Source organism: Dasypus novemcinctus, chromosome 4, assembly GCF_030445035.2.
Source record: "Dasypus novemcinctus isolate mDasNov1 chromosome 4, mDasNov1.1.hap2, whole genome shotgun sequence".
NCBI lineage: Eukaryota > Metazoa > Chordata > Mammalia > Cingulata > Dasypodidae > Dasypus > Dasypus novemcinctus.
In genome coordinates, this window is record NC_080676.1 from 60,014,763 (window position 1) to 60,038,877 (window position 24,115).

General features: G+C 36.2%; 1 protein-coding gene and 1 pseudogene across 1 annotated transcript in view; one reads left to right on the forward strand and one right to left on the reverse strand.

The window, feature by feature from the left end:
- C4H3orf70 (chromosome 4 C3orf70 homolog) overlaps positions 1–24,115 on the reverse strand; it is a 99,325-nt gene that overhangs the window by 60,492 nt on the left and 14,718 nt on the right. The gene's annotated exons all lie outside the window — the stretch shown is intronic.
- On the forward strand, positions 10,156–11,242 carry LOC101423993 (cleavage and polyadenylation specificity factor subunit 5 pseudogene; annotated as a pseudogene).

Genomic DNA, 24,115 nt, shown 5'->3' on the forward strand with positions numbered 1-24,115 from the left:
AGACAACCTAAGAATGACCACGCTGTCAGATTATAAAAAAAAACAAGGCCCAACAATATGCTGTCTACAAGACACCCACCAGCACATGAAATAAATTGGTTAAAAGTAAAAGGATAAAAAGTATAAATACCATAGAAACATTAACCGTAAGAAAGTTGGAGTGACTACATTAATATCATAAAAGTAGATTTTAGAACAAGAAATATCACCAAGGATAAAGAGGAACATTATATAAACATAAAAGGATCTATTGCCCAAGAAGACACAATAATCCTCAATGTGTATAAACCTAACAAGAGAGCTTCAACGTACATGGAGAAAAAACTAATAGAAGTCAACAGAGAAATAGTTAGAGTTGAAGACTTCAATACTCTTCTCTGAGTAATCAATAGATAATCAGTTTGGATATAAAAGACGAGAAAAATACTATCACCTAGCTTGACCTAACCAAAATTTATAGAACACTCTACCAACACCAGCATCTACAAATTATTTTCAGGTACACATGGAACATTCACCAAGACAGACAATATAATACAATTTAACAAATTTAAAAGAACTGAAATCTTACAAAATATGTGCTCTGATCACAATTCAATATTAGAAAGATACCTAAAAAATTCTTAAACATTCAGAAATTAATCAGCATATTTCTGAATAACCCAAGAGTCAAAAGGGAAGTTATTAGGGAAAGTAGATGGAATTAAATGAAAATAAAGGCATAATGTAGCAGCTGAATATGGTTATGAATTCCAAAAATAGATACTGGATTATGTTTGTAATCTGGTCTATACCTGGGCATGATTAAATTATGATTAGGGCTTTGATTGGGCCATATCATTAGGGTGTTGAGTCCCCAGCCCTTGTTGTGTGGGGACTCACAGGTAAAAGGCATGGCAAAGGACAAAGTTGAGGGGTGTTTGATGTTGGAGTTTTGATGTTGGAGTTTGACTCTAAAGTCTCAAACTGGAGCCCCAGGATGTAAGTTCACAGAAAGAGAGAAGCAAGCCCCAGGAAGAAAGGGACACTGAGCCCAGGAAGAAGCAAGCCCTGGGAAGAGAGGAACCCTGAACCTGGAGAGAAGCAAGACCCTGGAAGGGAGGAACCCAGGAAGCCTGAACCCTAGTAGATGTCAGCAATCATCTTGCTCTAAGATGTAAAAATAGATTTTGGTGAAGGAAGTAACTTATGCTTTACGGTCTGGTATCTGTAAGCTGCTACCCCAAATACCCTTTATAAAAACTAACCAATTTCTGGTATTTTGAATTAGCACCCCTTTGGCTGACTAATACACATTACGTATTAACATCTGTGGGTTACAGCTAAAACAATGCTAAAGGGAACTTTATATTAGAAAAGAAGAGAGATTTCAAATCAATGATCTAAACTTCTACCTTAAGAAACTAGAAAAATATATTAAACCCAAAGAAAGCAGAAAGAAGAAAATAGTGATGATAAGAACAAAAATCAGTGAAAATGAAAATAAAAACAGAGAAAACCAATGAAGCTACAAGCTGGTTCTTTGAGGAGAAAAAGTGGGGGAAGGGGGTAAGAGTGATATACCTCTAGCCAGACTGATTAAAGGAAAAAACAAACAATAACAAAAACCCTAATAGTCACTATCAGAAGGAAGACAGGGACATCAATACAGATCCTACAAACATTTAAAAAGATAAGGTAATCCTCTGAACAACTTTATGCCAATAAAGTTGATTATCTTGGATAAAATGTGCAAATTTCTTGAAAGACACAAACTACCAAATCTCATTCAAGAAGATAAACTAAATAGACATATATCAATCAAATAAATTGAATATGTAATTTGAAATCTTCCAACAAAGAAAACTCCAGGCCCAGCTAGATTCAGTGGTGAATTATACTAAACATTAAAGGAAGAAATAATAAAAATTCTACACAGGCTATTCCCAAAAAAGGATTCAGGAACACTTCACAACTCATTTCATGAAGGTGGTTTTGAAAATGAACAATAAAGTTGGAGAACTCTCACTACTGGATGTCAAGACTTAAAAAACAAAGTTACAGTAATCAAGACAGTGTGGTATTGGTGAAAGGACAGACAAAGAGATCAAAGGAAAAGAATAAAGGGCTTCAACCCACTTAGAGTCAATTGATTTTCAACAAAATTGTCAAGAAAATCCATTCAATGGAGAAAGGAAAGTCCTTTCAACAAATGGTATTAAAACAATTGCATATTGATATTCAAAAATAATGAATTGGGAAGCGGGTGTAGATCAGTGGTTTGAATGCCAGCTTCCCATCTACGAGGGGCAGGGTTCAATCCTTACTACCACCTAAAAAAAATAAAAATTTAAAAAAAGTAATGAATCTCAATTAATACCTAACACCAACACCATACACAAAAATTAACTTGAAATGGAAGCTTATAGAACTAAAAATGTAAAACCTGAACTATAAAACTTGTAGAGGGAAGTAGATGTGGCTCAAGTAATAGAGCTTCTGCCTACCACATGGGAGGACCTGGGTTCAATCCCTGGAGCCCCTTGGTGAAAAAGAAGAGAAAGCATGCCCGCACGGCAAGCGAGTGCCAGCGTGGTGAGCGCAAGTGCCCACATGGTGAGCCAGTGCACGCGCAAATGAATCATGCAGCAAGATGATGACACATCAAAAGAGAGGCAAGGGGAGAGGCAAGGTGAAGCTCAGCAGAAACCAGGAACTCAGGTGGCGCAATCGGCAGGGCACCTCTCTCCACATCAGGGGTCTCCAGGATTGAGTCCCGGTGAATCCTAGAGAAGAGAAAATGAGAAGAGAAGACAACACAGACAGCAAAAACAGCAGGGCAGAAGGAGGGGAAAATAAATAAATAAATCTTTTTTTAAAAAACGTGTAGAAAAACACATAGATGCCTACAACTGAAAGCAGGAGAATTGCATCCAGTATCCATGTGGAATCTAAACCCCCTCTTGATACAGATATGGAGTGGACACAACCATTCCAATGTCCACAGGATGGAGGACTAGAGTATGAATGAGGGTGGACTTACTGATATTCTATTCATGAACTATTGTGATTAGTAATTGAAGAAAATGTGGCATTGGTGTGGAGAAAGTGGCCATGGTGGCTGCTGGGGGTAGGGAGTGGGAGGAAGAGATGCCTGTGAGGGCGTTTTCGGGAGTTGGAGTTGTCCTGGGTGGTGCTGCGGAGACAGTTACCAGACATTGTATGTCCTCCCATGGCCCACTGGGTGGACTGTGGGAGAGTGTGGGCTATGGTGTGGACCATTGACCATGAGGTGCAGGGGTTCTCAGAGATGTATTCACCAAGTGCAATGAACGTCTCATGATGATGGAAGAGGTTGTTGTTATGGGGGGAGGAGTGGGGTAAGGGTGAGGGGGTCTATGGAGACCTCATTTTTTTAAATGTAACATTAAAAAAAAAAACACACATAGAAGGAAATCTTTGTGACCTTGAACTAGGCAAAAAAAAGCATGAATTATAAAAGAAAAAACTTGTTAGATTAGGCTTCATAAAAATTGAAAACTCTCCAAAAGACATTAAAAGAAAATGATAGGATAATCCACAGACTGGGAGAAAATATTTGTAAACACATATATGATACAGGAAAGATACTCAGAATATATAAAGACCTCTTACAACTTAACAGTAAGAAAACCAACCAACCAATTAATAAAATAAATGCCAATGATATGAACAGATACTTCACCAAAGATGCAGTATGGATGGCAAACAGACACAATAAGATATGCTTATTATAATCAGTCATTAGAGATATCAAAGTAAAACTACAATGAGATACTACTATACACATTTGAATGGATTTTAAAATTTCTTTAAAAAACTGACAATACCGTATGAACTCTGTGTTTTATCCAGGATTTTTCTGTAAACCTACATCTTCTCTGCTTAATGAAAAAACAAAACCAACCTGAGATCAAGTGCTGGCAAGGATGCAGAGCTTCCTCCTCATTCAATGCTGGTAGAAATGCAAAACACACAACCACTTTGGAAAAGTTTGGCAGTTTTTAAATAAAATTAAACATACTTATCACTGGACTCAGTAATCCCATTCACAGGTGTTTTCTCGGAAAAAAAAAAAAAAAATGAAGCCATACATCCACACAAAATATGCATGCAACTATTTATGGCAGTTTTATTCTTAACTGTCCGAAACTAGAAATAAACCAAAAGTACACCAACTGATGAACAAACAAATTGTGTAATGGGCTATTAAACTGAAATAAAAAGGAATGAACTACAGATACGTTCAACAGCGTGGATGAATCTCAGGAGCATTATGTTAAATGAAAGAAGCTACATACTACATGCTTCCACTTATATGACATTCTAGAATGTTATAAAATAGTTAAAAGGCTGCATACTGTACTATTTCTTTTATAAAACATTCTGAAAAAAATAACAACAACAACAAAAAACAAATATGGGAATCAAAAGTAGAGTGGCAGCTGCGCTGTGGTTGGAAAAAGAAAATTGACCATAAAGGGACTTTAGGCACTTTGTGGGGTGAGGGAAATATTCTACTCCTTAATGTGGTGGTGGTTACACAACTATTTGTTTGAAAGCTTAGATTTCACTGTAAGTTGTAGTTTTTAAAAGTAACTTCTTTAAGTACTAAAAATGATTTTTAAGGAAAGGAAAACAAAGAAAAAAAGAAAAGAAAGCAAAGATCATGATAAGGACTACAAAAAGTACAAGAGAAGAAAATGAAGGTGAAAATGACATATATCTTACAATTCCATCAACTTTTCAAAGCAGTTTCTCATATATTATCACATTTTAAGCCCACTCTTGAACTTGACTAATTTCTTGAATTTAAAAAGTATCTGAGTTCAGGCTGCCAGTGCATCTGCACAGCTAACAAACTTTGACAGCTGCAAGCTCTAGGTCCCTTTTCTAGGAAAGACAGCTTAGAGAACTTGTTGAAAGATGATAAAAATTATATATGAGTCACAGACTGAAGGAACTTTCTTCTCAGACAAGTGAAATTCAGGGAAATGTGGCAAAACAGCTGAAGAACAGGGTCATGTTTAAACAGCGAGTCCCAAACAGCTTCCCTGGTACCTCCAGCTATATGCAGCCAGGAAGAAAGATGTGAAATGATGTAGAAAACAGAATCCCCATTTCATTTTGGGAGGGCTCAGAATGGACATGAAATTAACATTTATTGAGCCATATTTTGATTGATCCTTCCACAGATTTTAGCTCATTTCATCTTCAAACAACCCTGGGAAATAAGTATTAATTTCTCCTATATCAAAGGCAGGTATGTTTCTTTTTCTTAAGCAAACACTCACGGGAAAAGGTAGGACCTATCTACATAATTTGTGGAGCCCAGTGCAAAATGAAAATGTGAGCCCCTTGTTTAAACTTAAGAATTTCAACATGGCGACAGCAGATCATTAAAAAAAGTGCAGGGCTCTTCTAAGGATGGGGCCTGTCCAACAGTACAGCCACATGGACACAAAACCAGCCTTAGGAAGAAGATAAAGTCCACTGATAAATTCATACACATGCAAGGGATTTTTCTCGTCTTGCCTCTTACTGTACCGACAATTATATTATAAAAATATTATTTAAAATATTCACATTCAAATCTCCTGAGGAGATTCTATAGCTTTTCAAAAATCCACTTTATTATCTCAGGAAAGTTCTCCTGGTACTTTTTGACCATCTTTTCTATTGAAACTGCCCTTCTCCTTTATCACATACCCACGAATAATAGAAAATATATTTTCATTACCTCCTGAAAGATACCTATTTTATATGCCTGAAGATCATTACAGGTTGTCTATCTAGACTCAAAGATGCAAACAAAGTAAAAAGCAAATTGATTTTGACATTTGAACTAAAATAACTCTTCTGGGAAGAAATTAACCATGTTAGAGGGGGCCTAAATAAGAAAGTACTATTGAAAAGCTAATTGTGTTGTAGAAATGCTTTTTTCTCTCAAATTTTAAATAAAAGTCTAATCTCTAATTCTTCAAGAGGAGATAGAATAGATTACCTTTCAAAAAGAAACTAAGGTGATCTAGAAATTATCCCTGAAAAATAGCAGCTGTTATTTCCTAATGTCCAAATAAACTAACTACCTCAAAATGGACAAGTCCATAAAAGTGACAAATGGAGAACATGCAGAGTAGATCAACACAAGCATTAAAAGATTACGAATCAACTTTTATGAGTCAAGGTTACAGGCTAATTTGGCCCTGAAGATTTTTCCTTCAAAGTAGGATTTAACTGTTTTATTAGCGTGGTATCGCTCAACACACTAAACACAAACCCATTAATGCTATAGCTCTTATACAACTACAAAGCAGAAACAAACTTTCAAATTAAATACACAAGAAACAAAGCCAGTAATAATCAAATTAGCAACATTAATTTAATGTGACAAATGATGTTGTTTTGTAGAGAATTAATTGTTGCCTGACTCTGAGCACAGTACTCATTACCACAGCAATGGCACAGATTCTTTTAAGTTTGCTGACCCAGAAGACTTTAAATGTGTGTGTTTATAACATAATAAAACAACCAAGTAAAAAATAGAAATTTTCATAAAACCAGATATTCTGCCCCTATGGTCCAAAAAACTATGAAATATAATTAAGAATATGAAACTCTGATTCTAATCAGGAGTTAATATCTAACTCTATTCTGTTGTATGTAATTACTCACAATACTTACACCCTACATTTCTGGGATAACTAAGCAACAAATGTAGTTGTAAAAACGATGCCTCTAAAAACAGTTTTAAAATAAGGTCATAAAGAAATAGAGTACATCTACATGGAAAGAAGTATCTTTAAGTTCAGAAATTATTTGATAATTTATCCCTACCTCCTGTAAAAAAAACAACTTAAACCAATAAACAATGTGCCAATAAATCCCTATGTTCATAACCTTAAAATTAGTAGGTAGAACCTACTAATGCAAATAACCACAGCTGCATGCATCTTTGAGAGAGGATATAAAAAGGAAGAATGGAATCAATTTCTATGTAATGACATCAAACCCCAGAAATGGGTAAATATATAAAATATGATATAGAAAAGCCAAAGAAAAAAATGATAGATGTAAATAATGCATTTACAGTAATATTCTTGAATGTGAATGGATTAAACTCCCCAATCAAAAGGTATATACTGACAGAATGGATTAAAAATATAGGGAAACGGACTTTGGCCCAGTGGTTAGGGCGTCCGTCTACCACATGGGAGGTCCGCGGTTCAAACCCCGGGCCACCTTGACCCGTGTGGAGCTGGCCCATGCGCAGTGCTGATGCGCGCAAGGAGTGCCGTGCCATACAGAGGTGTCCCCCACGTAGGGGAGCCCCATGCGCAAGGAGTGCACCCATAAGGAGAGCCGCCCAGCGCGAAGGAAAGAGCAGCCTGCCCAGGAATGGCGCCGCCCACACTTCCCGTGCTGCTGACGACAACAGAAGCGGACAAAGAAACAAGACACAGCAAAAAGACACAGAAAACAGACAACCGGGAGAGGGGAGGGGAATTAAATAAAATAAAAATAAATCTAAAAAATATATATATTTTTTATATATATATAACATTTCATCTAGGTTACAAACTAGGTAACCTAGATGAAATGGACAAATTCTTAAAATCACACAACCTACACTGGTGCTACAAGAACTTAGCGGCAGTCTTGGCCCAGTGGTTAGGGCGTCTGTCTACCACATGGGAGGTCTATGGATCAAACCCCGGGCCTTCTTGACCCGTGCGGAGCTGGCCCATGCACAGTGCTGATGCGCACAAGGAGTGCCCTGCCACACAGAGGTGTCCCCCACGTAGGGGAGCCCCATGCGCAAGGAGTGTGCCCCGTAAAGAGAGCCACCCAGCGCGAAAGAAAGCGCAGTCTGCCAGGGAATGGTGCCTCATACACGGAGAGCTGACACAACAAGATGACGCAACAAAAAGAAACACAGATTCCTGTGCCGCTGACAACAACAGAAGCGGACAAAGATGACGCAGCAGATAGATACAGAAAACAGACAGCCGGGGGGGGGGGGGGAATAAATAAATCTTTAAAAAAAAAAAAAAAAGAAATACAAGAACTTAACAAACCAATCACAGGTAAAGAGATTGAATCAGTTATCAAAATCTCCCAAAAAATAAAAGCCTAGGACAACATGGCTTCACAGGTGAATTTTACCAAGCATTTCAAGAAGAATTAGGACCGATCCTGTTTAAATATATTAGTAAATATATTAAATTCTTCCAAAAATTGAAAAGGAGGGAAATTACCCAACACATTTTATGAAGCCATTATCATCCTAACACCAAAGACAGGTAAAGATACTACAAGAAAAGAAAATTACAAACCAATCTCTATAATGAACATAAATGCAAAAATGTTCAACAAAATCCATTATGAATTTCACCCTTATACTGTTGTGTTTTGTGCTGTGCCATGTAATTCTGTTGTGATTAAGCTCTGAGGGTTATATGTTCAAGGTCTCTGGATCATGAAAAAAGGAGCAAGGTATATATTCAGACAAGCTGGATTAATCATCACAAAGCCAGGCAGCATGGCATCATGCCAAGAAAAGCTGTTCTTAGTGCAAGGACATGCCCAAGTGTCTACAAGGGCCTGTCAAGAGCTGAGATCAAATGCTGCAATAAAAAAAGATGTATCATACAGCCGCTGTATCATACACCGACTGGTCATTCCTCGGGAGGTTAAATATAGAGCTGTTGTACGATATGGCAACCCCACTCCTAGGTATATACTCAGAAGAACTGAAAGTAGGAACAAGAACAGACATATGTACTGTCCTCATAGAGACATTATTCACAATTGCCAAAAGACGGAAACAGCCCAGGTGTCCGTCAACAGATGAATGGATAAGCAAGATGTAGTATACGTATATGATGGAATATTATTCAGCTCTAAGATGAAATGAAGTCACAATGTACATGACAACATGGATGAACCTTGAGGGTATTATGTTGACGAAAACAAGCCAAACACAAAAGGACAAATGTATGCTCTCAAAATTATGAACAAAATATAATGAGCAAAGTGATTGAGTTAATAACTAGAAGACTGGTTTCCAGAAGACTGGTCACCAGAAGACAGAACAAGGTAGAGAATGGGGAATTGAGGCTTAATTTATGCAGAAATGGTAATAAGGTTGATTGGAAATGCTTGAAATTGGGTAGCACATTCGAGTGAATGTAATTAGCAGCACCAGTATGGGGGTATGATTATGGTTGAAAGGGAAAGTTTAGGAAGTGGCTGTGGCTCAATCAGTTGGGCTCCTGTCTACCATCTGGGAGACCCTGGGTTCGCATCCTGGGGCCTCCTTGTGAAGGCAGGCTTGCCACAAACCACGGAGCGCCATCTGGCCACAAGCACTGCAGAGAGCCAACTCAGCAAGTTGACGCAACCAAAAAAAAGGAGACAAGCAAAAAACACAAAAGAACACTCAGCAAATGGACACAGAGAGCAGAAAGCAAGCAAGCTGCAAAGGGGGAAGGGGGTAAAATAAATAAATACAGACACAGAAGAAAGCACATCAAATGGACACAGCAGACAGCATGCAAAAAGTCACAAGGGGGGATTTTAAAAAAAAAGGGAAAGTTTAGGGTTAGGTATAACACTAGAAGGAAAGCTAAAGGATGAAACATGGAACTATATGACATAGTGAACCCTGTTGCAGATGATGAGTATGTTTAACAGTACAAATATAAGAATGCTCTTCAAGGAATCACAACAAGTATACATTAATATTCAGGATGTTAATAATAGGGTGGTATCTGAGCTATAATATACCTAAAGTAAAATATAGCAGTGAATAGTCATATATAAATATTTTTCATCAATTGTTTAAAAAGAGAGAGAATTATAAGTGACAAAAACCAGACACAAAGTACTGCATATTGTTTGACTCCACTTATAGAAAATGTAAATATTAATATAAATAAATTTATAGAGACAATTAGATTAAAGGATATGTATGGTGGGTGATGGATAGAGAGATTAAAAGTTAAGTGCTCTCTTGCGCTCTCACGTTAATGGCAGGTGGAGGCTGCTGAGCGGGACGCAGATAATCGCTGTCCGCAAGGGGATTGCCACCTGCCTCCTCCTTTCCGCTCGCCGCCAGCGCTCGTGCTCGCCATCATGTCCGTGGTGCCGCCCGATCGTTCGCAGACTGGCCGGCCCCAGGGAGTTAACCAGTTTGGCAACAAGTACATCCAACAGACCAAGCCCCTCACCTTGGAATGCACCATCAACCTGTACCCTCTTACCAATTACACATTTGGTACAAAAGAGCCCCTCTATGAGAAGGACAGCTCTGTTGCGGTCAGATTTCAGCGCATGAGGGAGGAGTTTGATAAAATTGGATTGAGGCGGACTGTAGAAGTTTTGATTGTACATGAGCACAGGCTACCCCATGTGTTACTGCTACAACTGGGAACAACTTTTTTCAAATTACCTGGTGGTGAACTTAATCCAGGAGAAGATGCAGTTGAAGGACTAAAACTTTTAATGACAGAGATACTGGGTCGTCAGGATGGAGTCCTGCAAGACCCGGGCATTGATGACTGCATAGGTAACTGGTGGAGACCAAATTTTGAACCTCCTCAGTATCCACATATTCCTGCACATATTACAAAGCCTAAGGAACATAAGAAGTTGTTTCTGGTTCAACTTCAAGAGAAAACCTTGTTTGCAGTCCCGAAAAATTATAAGCTAGTAGCTGCACCATTGTTTGAATTGTATGACGATGCACCAGGATATGGACCCATTATTTCTACTCTCCCTCAGCTTTTGAGCAGGTTCAATTTTATATATAACTAAATTTCTGTGCAGTGGAGAAGAAAAGAAGCCATCTCTGTGAGCACAGCTATACAGTGTAGAAGAATAAACATGGTAGAAAAGGGTTTTTTTTTTTGTTTAATCTCTTTCTCAGTCCCTAAAATTGCCCCCTACTTTCTGCTGTTTGAATAGCAAAGTTAATATGAAGAACTCGATAGTGGTGTAAACAATTGTGATAATGTTTAATTCACTTTTAGTTCTAACTCATACTTTTTTGTACATTAAACAAAGTGGACGTCTTTCTGTTTGTATTTTTTTTACTCATTAAACTTTTCAAATTCTAAAAAAAAAAAAGGTAAGTGTAAGGGTAGGAGTTTTTCTTTTTGGAGTAATGAAAATTCTCTAATATTGATTGTAGTGATGAATGCACAACTCTGATTATACCAAAACCCACTGAATATAAACTTTTTAATTTATTTTTAAATTTTTCTGTTTGTTGTAAATGTTTACTTTGAATAGACTGTATTATATATGAATATAACTCAATAAAATTGCTTTTAAAAAAATATGCATCATAGACCCTTGGTCACAGTAGCCAACAGAAATCCATAGCTGTGGCTGCACTTAGGATAATCAAAGGGCTTCTGCTGCCTACTAAAATCAAACTCTTCAAGTTGATCTTCACCTTTCTGCACTTAACAGGCTTCTCTAGATTCCCAAAATGCTCCTTTCCTCTTAGCATCCAGCCCCTCTCACAATGAACGGGGTAACTCAGATGGATGTCTGGAAGCCTTGAACCTTGGGCCATGGCCCCTGCCTTCTTACTGTCACTTTCTCTGTTGACCAGAGGTCTGGATTACAGGTACTGTACTAGCAATTACAATAATGTAATTTACAATGCTACAGGTGTTACATTATCTCTAGTTCCTAAAAAATTCCACCAGTTGACAAACTTGTTGACAAACTAGCTGTAAACCACATAGTCAAGTGAATATATGTGGCAAAGCTAGAATTCAAATTCAGGTCTATCTGACCATAAAGACCATGTTCTTTCCATACGCATTGCCTTTTATAACAGCTGTGTGATCATAATGTTATCCAAATAACATTCTTTAAAAAAAAACAAACTATATACACACATAAAAATCTCTTCCAATTACCCAAGACAATACCAAAAGACCAGTTTTTCAGATAACTATGACCTCATAAAATCAACAAAACTTTATGTATCATCATTGCTAAATAACCACTATATTGTCAGGATCCATGAAGACAGGGATTTTTGTGTTTTGTTCACTGCTGAAGCCCCAGGTTCTATAATAGTATCTGGCCTCAAGAGGTATTCAATAACCATTTAAGAGAACAACAAAAATGAATGCTAACACCTTTTTAAAATAATTTTATTTTTATTTATTTATTTCTCTCCCCTTGCCCCCCAGTTGTCTGTTCTCTGTGTCTATTTGCTGCATGTTCTTCTTTGTCCACTTCTGTTGTTGTTCTGTTGTCAGCGGCATGGGAATCTGTGTCTCTTTTTGTTGCGTCATCTTGCTGTGTCACCTCTCCGTGTGTGCGGCACCATTCCTGGGCGGGCTGCACTTTCTTTCGTGCTGGGCGGCTCTCCTTACAGGGCGCACTCCTTGCGCGTGGGGTTCCCCTACATGGGGACACCCCTATGTGGCACTCCTTGCGGGCATCAGCACTGCGCATGGGCCAGCTCCACATGGGTCAAGGGGGCCTGTGGTTTGAACCGCGGACCTCCCATGTGGTAGACGGACACCCTAACCACTGGACCTAGTCCACTTCCCCTAACACTTTTTTAAATTAAGGGTCAAACTTTGCACAATAGGCATTCTCTAAGTCTCTTTCAAGTCAGAAAGTGAATAAAAGGAATACGTACAAAAAAGAACAAATCAAGAACTGGGCCTTACAGTAGAGAAAGAAAGAATCCATGGGGATAAGTATAAATAAACTTTATAAGATCCCAACTATTTTTTAATGACAAAATTGAAATAGGAAGAAAGATTTTAGGTTTGTATTAAAATGTATGACATATTATAAATACAGTGTTTCCTTTGTTGAGAGATTATGTGATTATAACATGAAGGCTTAGGGAAGATCATAAGGGATAAACAGAGGAAATGTGGCCTATTTGTACACTCGCAACTACTATTTGTAGATACTCTCCAAAAGAGCTCTTAAGGGAAGAGGAACATTAAAGATGTAAGTTAAAATGTGTTTTGGGGAGCTGATGTGGCTCAGTGGCTGAGCGCCGACTTCCCACATACTAGATCCTGGGTTCAATCTCCAGCCCCAGTACCTCAAAAACAAAAACAAAAACCAAGAAAAAACAAAAACAAAAACCAAGTCTTTGGAGAAAGTGTACTGTATTAATAATCAGAGGGTATGGGCAAAATATATCAAATGTTCACTATAAACCAGGGGTTCTTAACTTCTTGTTTCATGGACCCCTTTGCCAGTCAGATGAAAAACACAGACCCCTTACTAAGTCCACGATATACTGTGTATTATTTAATAATTATACCCACACCAACATGTCCCCTCAAGAATAACGATTTTTTGAATTTCAATTCAAGCTCACAAACCCCTTGTTAAGAACCCTGCTATAGACCACAGTTGGTGGTAACAGTTTGATGATATTATCTCATTATTTACAACAAATGTTCCACAACAATGTAGTGGGTTGGTGGAGGGGTGTTGTATGGGAATTCCACACACGTGCATGATTGTTTTGTAAGTTCACAACTTTAATAAAAATACATTTTAAAAAATTTTTTTAGTATCTTTGGAGAGTTAACTAACAAAGAAAGGAACTTTTCCAGAAAATATAATGGTTGGAGGTCTGAGAAACTGAAAAGAGTAAGAGACATTAAATCCATAAGGATGTCTTCTAGGTTCAAAAGAATCTAAAGTCAAGTATTTCGGCAATCTCTGTACCCAAAAAATGTACTTTTGGTAGGTGTACCTTTCAAAATAGCTCAGATACAATCAGCTGTTTATAAAATTGAATAGCACCTCTGGTCACACATTAAATAGAAAAGAAGACAGAGGGAAAGAGAAATAGAGGGAAAAGGCAGAAAAAATCATTAACACGAATTTGGAGAAATTTTGTCAATTTGTATTGCTATAACAAAACTTACTAGGATCCAAAATTAAAATACAGAAATGTTAGTGATGACAAAATTACCTCACTTTATTGTTTATTGCTTAGAACCTGATGTAAGAAAGCTACTTTCATATATTGAAGATAAGACATCTTCAAGTATTTTTTCAGGAATGTAGTCTCGGATATTGCCAAGTACATTTCCCCTTACAGCATAACACATATTCTGATTCCTCTGGCTTCAGGACTGTGTCAGATTTCTCCATTTTATATATTGTATGGAACGTAATTAATCAGTCAGTATAGAAGTACTCATGCTAAATCAAGGAATAAACTAACAAGTAAACAGATAAGCTTGTAGTAATTGAAGTAAAAGTACAGTTTTTGATACTATGAAACATTTGAAGAAGCTTGTGGCAGTTTGAGATTATTTATGAATCCCGAAAAGAGAAAGATTATGTTTGTAAACTAATTTATTCCTCTGAGCATGACAACCTTTGACTGCATTAAATTCAGGTGAGATGTCTTTGATTAGATTACCTGTTAAGATTAGGGCTTTTGATTTGACTACATTCAGTGCATGGGACTCAGACTGAGTCCCCATCCCCTCCCTGGGTCTGATATAAATGGACACTCACACACAGGAAGAAAGCTCTGTCCTTTTTGATTCTGCTTTGTGACAGAAAAGAGAAGGCTCAAACAGCTGAGGCCCTGGGTAGAGATGAACCATTTTGCCTAATAGCTTACAGCTGAAAATGAGGAAGAACCTAGCAGAGACTCACATAGACAGCCTGAAAAGAAACAAGCCTTATGCCAAGGCAGAGAGAGGACTGGAGGATCACGTAAGCTGGAAGCCTCAAGAGGAAAAGGAAGAGGAAGCTCAAAGCGGAAGGCAGAGAACAGCCAGAGATCTGCGACCCTCTTGCTTCAACACGTGGCAGCTGACTTTGGTGAGAAAACAGCCTTGAGTTGGGCTTTCTACGGCCTTGTAACCAAAAGCTTTTACCCCGAATAACCTTTATAAAAGCCAACAGATTTCTGGTACTTTGCATCAGCAGCCCTTTGGAGGACTAATACAAAGTTTACGTAAATACTAAGAATGGCTTAGAAACTGAAAGTAATTAAACCACATTCTGTTTAGGAAACACTATAATCAGTGAATTTGAGAGTTTTCTACCTCCTTTTCTGAAATTCAGTGAGTTTTTTAATCTGATTAGCCTTGCAAAGGGCATTAAGTCCAGAAAATACAACTTCCTTTGTTTTATGAAATGCTGATTGTTTCTTCAGTTTTTCCATTTTATGTAAAACAGATAAACAGATGCCTGGTTGAAGGGGGGTCGGGGCTTAGAACAGGTACCCTCACTATGAATTTCCCCAGCACTTCCATCAAATCTCATCTTCCAGCATAGTTTGAAAAGTTCTGAAACTGATGACCCCTAGGTACTTTCTTGCCCTAAAATCTATCAAACTAAGAATGTATGGTATTTAAGAAAGTAATTAAAAATGATGCTGTATCAATTTAATCATTTGACCAATATTCACTGTGTATGCTCCATTTTTACTACAATTTTTAAAATTCAATTATTTATCTTTACCAGAATGTTTCTAAGTATGTAAGTTTGGTCCTTAAATTATTAAATTTTTGAGAGATGCAGTGATAGAATGAGATAAGTGAATAAAATTTTTACACCTGTTTTCAAAATCAAGGACAAGTAAAATGATAAGAATACCTTTTGTGGAGGTCATGTACGCATCTGTGATTCTGCTTTAAAGTGGATCCAAAGTTAAATACAAAAATTAATTACATTGATTATAGCTTTAAAAAAAGTATGAAGATAACTATAATAGCTATAGCCATAATTTTACATGCTTAATTTGAAATGTACATCAATTCTAAAACACACCTTCTTAAGCTACTAAATGATTCTGTCTTACTTCAATGAGCTCTAATATTATTAAATGAAGTTTATACAATAATAATATACTTTACAGGTAGATTCACTGTCAGTTAACATCAAATTATAGACAATTATAACGAATACTTTGGCTCCTTAATTTAAATATTTAATATTATCTCAAAGCAAGCAACAAGACTAAAATAAAATTTCATTCTGATAATCTACAGGTATTAAACAATCTACAGGAATTAAACAATAGACTAGGGCAAACCAAGAAGCCATTATAAATAACTAAGACTAATATCATTCAGAAATTACAATAAAAATTACTGTAACTCTGCATGAGAAAAAGAATAGTCTAAAATCCGTGCGGTTCCCAGACTGAAAACTGAAAGATCATAATTCTCTAAGTTTGATTGCAATCTATAGAAAATGTTCACTTTTTTAAAAAGCTAGTTTATCAAATTGTATATTCCCTGAATTTAATCATGAGAAAGCATCAAACAAGCCCAAATTGAGAGACAGCCTACAAAAGAACTGGCCAATCTGCTTTAAAAGTATCAAGGATATAAAAGACAAAGAAATACTAATAAATTGTTTCAGATTAAAGGATACTAAGAACTAAATGCAACATGGGATCCTGGATCGGATACTGGTCCAGGAAAAAAAACATCAGTGGGACAATTAGAGGAATCTGAATAAAGCCTATGGATTTAGAGCTCACAGTTAAATACAAAAATATATATACAAATAAAGAAGCCAATTGGTGAAATCCAATAAAACCAAATCTGTAAAATTTCAAATATTGAAACTATCAGACACAAAATATAAAGTATGTTTGTTATGTTTACAAAAAAAAATAAGTTGAAAATATGAATAAAAACAGTTAAAAATAAGCGAGTCCTTTTCAAAATAACTATTTGAAAAAGAACCAAATAGAAAATCTATTAAGAAGTATAGTAAATAAAGTAAAAAACCTGAATTAATTTAATTACAGATAAGACCCAACTGAAAAGAGTTAGTAAACTGGAAGGCATATTTGAATAAATTATCCAGAATGCAGTATAGAGTGACAAAGATATACACAACATAGAACAGAGGCTAAAAGACATGGATTATAAAGTTGTCACATCCAAAATATATCTAATCAGAGTTCCAGGGGAAGAAGATAATGAGAATGGGGGAAAGATAATCTTAAGAGAGAGAGTAGGCAGAGTATTTTCTAAAACTGTTGAAAGACATCAATCCACTAATTGAAGAAACTAAATAAACCCCAAGCAGAATAACGTGAATTCCATATATAGACACATATTGAAATGCAGAACATCAAAGACAAAAACACTATCTTAAAGGCAGTTAAAGAAAAGAGATAACCTTCAAAGGGATGTCCATTGAATTGACAGCTGACTTCTACACATCAACAATAAAAGCAAGGAAATAATGGAATGATATCATCAATGTACTGGAAGGCTGTAACCAGTAAAAAATATATTTGGGGAATGGGGGTAAAAACAAGCAAAATATATTCTCAACCTCACTCATAGTAAGAGAAATGTAAAACAAAACTACACTGAGATGCATATCACATTGGCAAAAATTTGACAATATGCTCTGTTAAGGCTGTGAAGAAATAAGCACTCTTATGTTGCTGGTAGGAGGGCAAGATGGTACAACCCCTATAGGGCAGAATTTGGAAGTAGTTAACAAAATTATGTGTGCATTTATTCTTTGATCAGCAATCCCACTTCTTGATTTTACTCTAAAAATATACCTCTAAAGATAAACCTCCAAAAACACAAAACAATATATGCACAAGTCATACACTAAACCATTATCTGTTACAGTAAATATGAGACAACCCAAATGCTCATCAATAAAAAATTGATTAAAAACCTACTGCACATACATACAATAAAGTACTGTGCAGTCATAAAAGAAAATGGGAAAAATCTCCATGAATGGATATGGAATGATTTTTAAAATATATTGTCAAGTGAAAAAAGCACAATGCAAAAAGTAAGAGAGTATGACTAGATTTGAGAAAAAAAGAGGGCATAAGAATGTATATGTGTATATACACATAATGTACTTACTTTTGAAAAAGAAACACAGAAAGAATAAAATAGCAAACTGATGAAAATGAGTATTTAAAGGAGGTAGATGGGAATGGGACAGAAAGACCAGAAATACAATTGAGGCTTTTCTCAGTATTTTTTTAATAGAGTTCTGAACTTTGAAGCATGAAAACGTGTACATACAAAAAATTAAAATTAAATTAAAAAGATGGAAACTTACCCTTCCAAGAAGATGAATTAGATGTACTTTTCCTTCTATCTCCCACTAAGAAATGAAAAACCCTGGGGAATGGAGGTGGCTCAAGCCATTAGGCACCTCCCTCCCACATGGCAGGTCCCAAGTTAAGTTCCCAGTGCCTCCAAAAAAGAAGACGAGCACACAATGAACAGGCACAGAGCAGACAGTGAGCTCAAACAAATGGGGGGTAGGGGTGGGAGAGAAATAAAATAAATCTTTAAAAAAAAGAAAAGAAAAACCTTGGGCATTACATATAAAACAAACATAAGAAGATCTAAAAGTAAAAAGAAGAAGCTAGATCAACTAGGAACTTCCCAAGCAACAAAATGGTGATGAAGTCCCAGCATTTTTGTATTGTTTTAATTTTTGGCCTTATTAATTCCAGACTTGGAGCTGAAGAAGCCAGCAGTTGGATAAAGTTCAATGGGAGAAGACAAAAGAAGCCCAAACAAATGCCTGATCTCTCCAGCCAACGGCCAGAAAAGGAGCAACCTAGCATGACAAAAAACATTTAGACAATAATTTCTCTACTCCAGTCAAACACCATTGAAGAAACTGTGGCCTCCAACCCCATCCATTCCAGCAAAGGCCAAGGTGGAGCAATATTTCCATCCTCGAGAAGCTATAACAAGGCATCTAAACACCCAGGTCAGGTGGTATTAGAGACCTAGTGGAGAGTTAGGACTCCATTGGAAATAAGACTCCCCAACCCAGTGTCAGTGGAGAACACGCAATGAGTCAGAATTCATACCCCCACCCAACAATAATGAGGGAACTCGCCCCTTGGGAGTCAATGGGAGCTGAATGAGGAACCTCAACTTTTCTCTCCACCTGGCAGTAATGAGGCAGCAGCCCCCTTCCCCTGCTACAACAGTATCACACATTAAAAAAAAAAAAAAAAAAAGCCAGTTAAAATATAAGATTTAAATAAGATCCAGAGTCTCATAACATAATATGGAAAAAGTCCAGGTTTCAATGGAAAATCACTTGACATACTAAGAAGCCAGGGAGATCTCAAACTGAATGAAAAATGACAATCAATAGATGCCAACACCAAGATGACAGAGATGTTAGAACTGGCTGGCAAAGTATTCCAAACAGCCATGAAATAAATGCCTCAGAAAGCAGTTACAAACATGCCTGACACAAACGAAAATACAGAAAACCTCAGAAAACAGTCTCAGCAAAATAGAAAATAAAAATAAAGAGCCACATGGAAATATCAGAACTGAAAAAACATAAAAACCAAGTAAAAAGCTCAATGGATGGGCTGAATAGAAGAATGGAATGGATGAAAGAAAAAAATCGATGAACTGGAAAATAGAACCATAGAAATTATCCAATTTTAACAACAAAGAAAAAATAGGATAAAAATATGGACAGAGCTTAAGGACTGTAACAAAAGATCTTACATTTGGTTAACTGGAGTAGTAGGAGAGGAGGAAAGGACATGGCTGCAAAAGCACTCAAAGAAATAATGAATGAAAACTTCCCAAATTAGGCTGGACATAAATCTACAGATTCAAGAAGCTGAGAAAACCTCAAGGGGGATCAACCCAAAGAAACTCAAGTTAAGACATATCACATTCAGGGAAACGGACTTGGCCCAGTGGTTAGGGCATCCATCTACCACATGGGAGGTCCGCGGTTCAAACCCCGGGCCTCCTTGACCGGTGTGAAACTGACCCATGCGCAGTGGTGATGCATGCAAGGAGTGCCACGCCACGCAGGGGTGTCCCCTGCATAGGGGAGCCCCACGCGCAAGGAGTGCACCCTGTAAGGAGAGCCGCCCAGTGCAAAAGAAAGTGCAGCCTGCCTAAAAATGGCAACACCCACCCGGAGAGCTGACACAAGATGACACAACAAAAAAGAGATACAGATTCCCGTGCTGCTGACAATAGAAGTGGACAAAGAAACAAGACGCAGCAAATAGACACAGAGAACAGACAACCAGGGTGGGGGGAAGGGGAGATAAAGAAATAAATAAATCTTTAAAAAAAAAAAAAGACACATCACATTCAAACTTCTAAAAATTAAAGGAAAAGAAAAAACCTTGAAAGCATTCAGAGAAAAATGACATCTTACTTACTGGGGGAAAACAATTCAAATGACAGTGAATTATTCTTCAGAAATCACAGAGGCCAAAAGAAAATGGTACAATATTTTTCAAATGCTGAAAGAAAAGGACTGCTAACTCATAATTCTCTACCCAATGAAAATGTCCTTCAGGAATGAAGGAGAAATCAAGAAATTCAAAGAAGAAAGAATAAGAGAATTTACTGCAAGGAGGCATACTCTAAAAGAATGGTTAAAGAAAGTCCTGTAAACAAAAAGAAATCTTGGAAAATAGGGATAAAAGAAAGAAAACAACAGGCAAAATATGGAGAAACATAATAGCCTTTCCATCTCCTCCTGAGTTTTCTAAGATATTGATAGTTAAAGCAAAAATTATAACACTGTTGATATAGTTCTAAATGTATGTAGAGGAAATACATAAGACACATATTATAAAAGGGAAGGGTAAAGGGACATATACTTTGCTAAATCTGTTCAAAAGGTACCAGTAGATTGTGATTAGCTATATCTATTACATACCTAGAGCAACCACTAAAAAACTATACAAGGAGATACAGTCAAAACATTATGGATAAATCAAAATGGAATTCTATGTATTCAAACAAGTTGCAGGAAAGCAAGAAGAAGAAAAAGAAACAAATACAGAGAACAAACAGAAAGAAAAAAATTAAATGTCAAACTTAATTCCTGACACATCAATAGTTAAACTGAATGCAGATAGTGTAAATACATTAATTAAAAGACAAAAGTTGTCAGAATGGATTAAAAAACATGACCCAACTATACCTTGTGCACAAGAAACTCAATTCAAATATAATGATATAGGCAAGTAGAAATAAAAAGAATGGGGAAAAAATGCCATGCAAACATTACTCAAAAGAATGAAGGACTGGCTATGTTAATATCAGATAAAGTAGATATCAGAACAAAGAAAATTACCAGAGACAGGGAGGGACATTAGTTAACGATAAAAGGGCCAACCCACCAGGAAAACATAGCAATCTTAAAAACATATGCACCAATCAACAGAGGGGCAAAATATGTGAGGCAAAAAATAGGTAAGACTTAAAAGAAGAAATAGACAAATTGACAATTATAGTTGGAGTTTCAACACTCCTCTTTCAGCAACTGTTAGGAACAAAAAGACAGAAAATGAGTAAGGATATAGAAGAATATAACCAATCAATAGGATCTAATCAACATTTATAAAATACTTCACCCAACAAGAGCAATAGCATGGAAAATAGTCCATGGCACTTGAGGCATATTCTGAGCAATAAAACAAACCTCAACAAATGTAAAAGAATTGAAATCATACAGAATGTGTTCTATGACTATAAGAGAGTCAAATTAGAAATCAATAATAGAAAGATAACAGGAAAATCTCCAAAACTTGGAAACCAAGTCATACTTGTAAATAATACGTTGGTCAGGAAGAAAGTCTCAAGGGTAATTTTTTAAAAAAATATTCAACTTAATGAAAATTGAAATACAACACATCAATGTTTGGGAAATACAGCTAAAGCTATGCTGGGAATAAAATTTATTAGCACTAAAATGCATATATTAGAAAAGAGGAAAACACTAAAATCAACATTCTAAGTTCCCACTTCAAGAAACTAGAAAAACAAAAACAAAATAAGCCCAAAGCAAGTAGAAAGAAGGACACAATAAAAACAAGAGCATAAATCAATGAAATTGAAAACTGAAAAACAAGAGATAAATATCAGTGAAAGAGAGAGCTGGTTTCCCAAAAAGGTGAACAAAATTGACAAACCTCTAGCAAGACTAACAAAAAATAAAGAAAACATAAATTGCCAATACCTGGAATGAAACACGGGATATCACAACAGACCCTGCAAACATCATGGACCAATGTCTTAAAAAATACGAATTACCACAACTCTTCTAATAGGATATAATTTGAACATCCCTGTAACTATTAAGGAAATTGAAGTCATAATTTAAAAACTCCCAAAAAAAGGAACTGTCAGGCTCAGATTGTTTCACTAGAGAATTCTACCAAATGTTTAAACAAGAATTAATAAACAATCTTCCAGAAAACAGTGAAGAAAAAAATCTTAATTCATTTTATAAAGCTACTGTTACCCTGGTACCAAAACCAGACAATGACAATACAAAAAGAAAACCTGAGACCAATACCCCTCATGAAAAGCAGCATAAAAATCCTTAATAAAGTATTAGCTAAAAGAATTCAGCACTATATAAGAAGAATTATATACCATGACAAGTGAGGTTTATTCCAGGGATACAAGGTTGATTAAATATTTTTATACTGATCAATCTAATCTGACATATTAATACTATACTGAAGTCACATGATCACATCAATCAGAGAAATAGCATTTGGAAAAATTAATCACCCATTCATGAAAAAAATTCTCAGCTTGATAAAGAGTATCTATAAAAAAAACCCTGCTAACATACTTAATGGTGAAAGACTTAGTACTTTTCCTTCAAAGAGAGGGAACAAGGATATGTGCTGTCATCACTCTTATTCAACATAGTGCTAGAAGTTCTAGCCAGGGTAATAAGACAAGAAAAGGAAATAAAAGGCATTTGGACAGAAAAGGAATAAATATATCTGTTTCCATTTGTAGATGGCACAATCATCCATGTAGAAATCCTAAGGAATATATATTTTTAAACTCCTAGAACTAATAAATAAGTCCAGCAAAGTCACAGGATATAAATTAAGCATGTAAAAATCAATTTTATTTTTATATATTAGCAATAAACACAGGGACACTGAAATAAAAACTAAATCATTTATAATCACCCCAAAAATGAAATACTTAGGTATGATTCTAAAAAATATATGTATAGGACTTTTGTGCTAAAAACTAAGCCACACTAATGAAAGAGATCAAAGATCAAATAAATGGAGAGACATACCAGCTTCATGGATTGAAAGACCTAACAAAGATATCAATTCTCCTAAAATTGATACATACAGTTACTACAATTCCTATTAAGATCCCAGCAAGAGCTTTATAGATATAGACAAAATTAATCTATGACTCATTTGGAAAGGCAAAGGAACTAGAATAGCTAAAACATTTTTTTTTTAAGTGGGAAGAATCAGTCTACCCTCTTTAAAGACATATTATAAAGATACAGTAATCAAAACCAGAGGTACTGGCAGAGAGATAGACACATATATCAGTGGAACAGAATAGAGATCCCAGAAAGATCACACAATATGCCCAACTGATTTCTTTTTAATGTAAAAGCAATTAAATGGAAGAAAGAAATTTTTTAACAAATGGTGCTGGAATAATTAGACATCCATATATTTTTAAAATGAACTAACTGTCAAATTCTCACAGCTTATGCAAAAATTAACAGAAATTGGATCATGAACTTAAATGTGAAATGTAAAACCATAAAACTTTTAGAAGAAAACATAGGCCAAAATCTCTGATATTGAGTACTAGGTAAAATTTTTAAGATTTCACACCAAAATCATGCTCCAGGAAGACGGATGAGCCATTCTCCTGATAGTCTGCAACAGTGCCCAGAAAGAAACAAGCCCTATGCCAGTCTGCAGCTGAGGGAGAGGAAGGCTGAACCCTTGCAGAGATCACCTGCTATCTTGCTTCAACATTTGGCAACTGACTTGGCTAAGAAAGTACCTCTTATGGACTCTTTAGGGCCTTGTAACTGTAAGATTTTACCCAAAATAAATACTCTTTATAAAAGCCAACAGATTTCTGGTACTTTGTATCAGCACCCTTTGGCTGACCAATACAAAACCCAAAGGCTATGGAGGATGAGATGAAAAAAACTGGATTACTCAACACTGCTGATGGGAATATAAAATGGTACAGTCCCTCTGGAAAACAGTTTGGCAGTTTCTTACAAAACTAAACATGCAAATACCACAAGACCC